The following is a 3,555-nucleotide window of genomic DNA, read 5'->3' as shown; positions in this document are numbered from 1 at the left end:
ATTCTTTATTCTACTTTGTCAATGGCTCTTCATCAACTTCTTACTCCTTTTATGATGACCCGAGTCTCTTCTGATCTTAATCCTTCATTTGTTCCACCTACTGTTAAAGTAAACGCATATGCAAAAATATCAAATCAAACCATGGTACGACGGTCTGGAAATTACAAACCTCCTGTTTGGAAACATGAATTCATTGAATCATTAAAGAGTGAATTCAAGGTATGAATCATAGATATCTTTAAATTTATTATTTCCTTTATTTATTTATGTTTAATTTTGAAAAGAGTTGATTGTTACTTGTGGATTCGAATGTGGTTTTTAGGGAGAAATGTTTGTTCAACGTTTCGATGAATTAAAGGAAGAAGTTGGTATGATCATGAACCAAATGATAGACGATCCTTTAAAGCAACTCGAGCTCATTGATGTTTTACAACGACTTGGAATCTCATATCGTTTTCAAAAGGAGATTAAAGATGTGTTGAAAAGAACATATGAGAAGAGTGGTAAAAGTGATGATTGGAAAAAGAATAATTTGTATGCAACATCACTTGAATTTAGACTCTTGAGACAACATGGATTCAATGTTTCACAAGGTATTAACTTTCTTTAAAAACTAAGTACTATTTGTTATGAAATGTCGTAGGATTATACTTTGAAAGTTTTCACTCGGATGGAAGAAAATGAGATTGGTAACAATTTTTATGTCAATGTTATATCAAAAGACGTGAAAATGTTAACATGACAATTTTTCGAATTTAGACAATACATATTTATTAATTCAACAACTTTTAATTTTAATGACAGAGGTTTTCAATCACTTCAAGGATGAGACGAAGAATTTTAGCACAGAACTATATTAGGATTTGAATGAAATGTTATCATTGTACGAAGCTTCGTTCTTAGGTATAGAAGGTGAGAACATTTTAGAAACAGCAAAACATTTTACAATAAACTATTTGGAAAAGTACATGAGATCGTGCAAGGATGAATATGAAGTATCCATTATTAGACATGCGTTGGAGCTTCCCTTACATTGGCGAATATCAAGATTGGATACAAGATGGTTCATTGATATCTATGAGAGAAAAGTGGATATGAACTCTATTCTTCTCGAAATTGCTAAATTAGATTTTAATCAAGTTCAATCTATCCACCAACAAGATCTGAAATATGCATCAAGGTATGACCATTGTAAACATATTTAGAATTTGTGGTGCTTTTTTCTCCCAACTTTGTTTGAAATCACCCCTTTACTTTTTCTTTAAAATAATAGGATACTTTTATATTTTTAATAAGAAAAAAGATATTTTAAACCGATAGTAGTAAATTACATTAATCTTTAGCTTAGTAAATTACATTAATCTTTAGATAACTTAACACACATTCTGATATATATAAATTAGGTGGTGGAGGAGTACTGAATTTGGCGAAAAGTTGAGCTTTGCAAGAAATAGATTGATGGAAAATTTCTTTTGAGCCGTGGGTATTGGATTTGAACCAGAGCTCTCATATTTTAGAAGAATGTCCACAAAAATTCTTGCATTATCAACAACAATAGATGATGTTTATGATGTTTATGGCACATTGGATGAACTCGAGCTCTTTACCGAAGCGGTAGAAAGGTTAGCAATCGATAAATCATTAATTTATTTAATTGATGATTCTAAAGAAATCGTTAGAAAATATTTCTTTGTTCTCAAAACTTTACTAAAACAACAATTTAGTTCATAAATTTTAATTGAAAATAATTTGGTTATTAAAATATATAAACCTAGTAAATGTTATAATTTATACCGCTTTTAATCTCAAAATATATAAATATTTAACTCTCTTCTAAATTATAATTTTAGGTGGAATGTTTATGCAATAGACCAGCTTCCCGACTATATGAAAATATATTATCTTGGTCTCCACAATTCTATAAACGAGATGACTTTTGATGCACTAAGAGACAAAGGAATTAATGTGATCCAATACCTTAAGAAAATGGTATGAATTTGATTATAATATACTTTTCTAACTTTACATCAAAATTATTATGTAATTCATTTTATAACGAATTTAATTTTACGGTGGATAAATTTTTGCAAAGCTCTTTTGTTGGAGGCTAAATGGTATCACACCGGCTATAAACCAACATTGGAAGAATATCTAGACAATGCGTGGATTTCAATAGGGGGATCAGTAATGTTAGTTCATGCATATGTTTTTATGACATCTTCAACGTTCGAGAACATGGAGAGCTTGAAAGAACATGATATAATTCGATGGTCTTCTACAATTTTGCGACTTGCTGACGATCTAGGAACATCAACAGTATGAAAACAATGTCTTATTATCTTTTTTAAAAGCAATAAAAAGCGAAGTATACGAATAAATAAGACTTTTCCAGGAATGAAATTCAATATAAATTGCTCAATTTAACATTTTAATACTTCTCTTAACTAACATAATTCTATGATTTAAATTTTATCTAGGAAGAATTAGAAAGAGGCGATGTTCCAAAATCAATACAATGTTATATGAAGGACACAGGAGCATCAGAAAATAATGCTCGTGAACATATAAAGCATTTGATTGATGAAACATGGAAGAAATTAAATATGGTTGAGGTCGAGAATTCTATTTTTCTTCAAGTGTTGATCGAGAGAGCTAAAAATGTTGCTAGAACAGCTCAATGCATGTATCAATTTGTTCGACCCATTTCAATTCACCCATATGGTGAAGAATTGCCAAAGGTTAATTAAGTAAATTCATTAGAATTTACACAAGGTAAAATTATGTAGTTTAAACTTCCATTTTGAAGAAAAAATATATATATTTTTTTAACTCATCCATCTAAAATTTACCTCTTTTATTGTCAATTTATATAGTTTTTATTTCTTTTCATTTTAAAATTAGAAGAAATCAATTCTGGATAGAAAAATGTCAACATTTGAGTGAAAAATATTTAAGAAGGTTTTTTTGTTCGAAAAAAAAATTAAATTATATGAAGTTAGCAGGCATTTACCCTTTATTTTTATTATATGTAATATATTAAATATTAACTCAATAAATAATTTTAGTGTTTGTACGTTTAACTCTTTAGTTAATTATTTTTTTATTCATTAATTATACATCATTTCACTTAAAATTAAGAATTCCCCTCGGTTGCACTATAAGATAAGTTGTGTCCATTGAAATGTACACCCCAAAGTTTAAGGGGTAGAAATATCAAATGTGGCTCAGACTATGTAATGCATGACTCACAAATGAAGTATATGAGACATGTACATTAAAAAATGGGGAATGGGGGTAGGGATACATAGTGTATAAGGACATGTGAACTACAACACTCGTGGACTCGACAGATACTCAGGGCCGACATTCCTTTGTGATTGTTGAGCTTCCAAACACCCCCTCGCCTTGTCCATCTTCAGCATGGATCTGAAAAAACCGAAAGTAGAACGGTGAGTATATAACAATATAACAGGTAATAAATCTACTTGTAGGCTCTCATCGCATCCTTGACCTGAACAAATAACCATGGTTTATTTATAGGCTCTAGGTGCGTCG

General features: G+C 30.0%; 1 pseudogene; it reads left to right on the top strand.

Moving 5' to 3' along the window:
- On the top strand, positions 1–2,747 carry LOC111777725 (annotated as a pseudogene).
- The last annotated feature ends 808 nt before the right edge of the window (positions 2,748–3,555 follow it).

The sequence above is a fragment of the Cucurbita pepo genome, chromosome LG16 (genome assembly GCF_002806865.2).
Source record: "Cucurbita pepo subsp. pepo cultivar mu-cu-16 chromosome LG16, ASM280686v2, whole genome shotgun sequence".
In the NCBI taxonomy this organism is placed as follows: domain Eukaryota; kingdom Viridiplantae; phylum Streptophyta; class Magnoliopsida; order Cucurbitales; family Cucurbitaceae; genus Cucurbita; species Cucurbita pepo.
The sequence above is the reverse complement of the archived record's forward strand: the minus strand, read 5'-3'. Positions and strand labels throughout refer to the sequence as shown.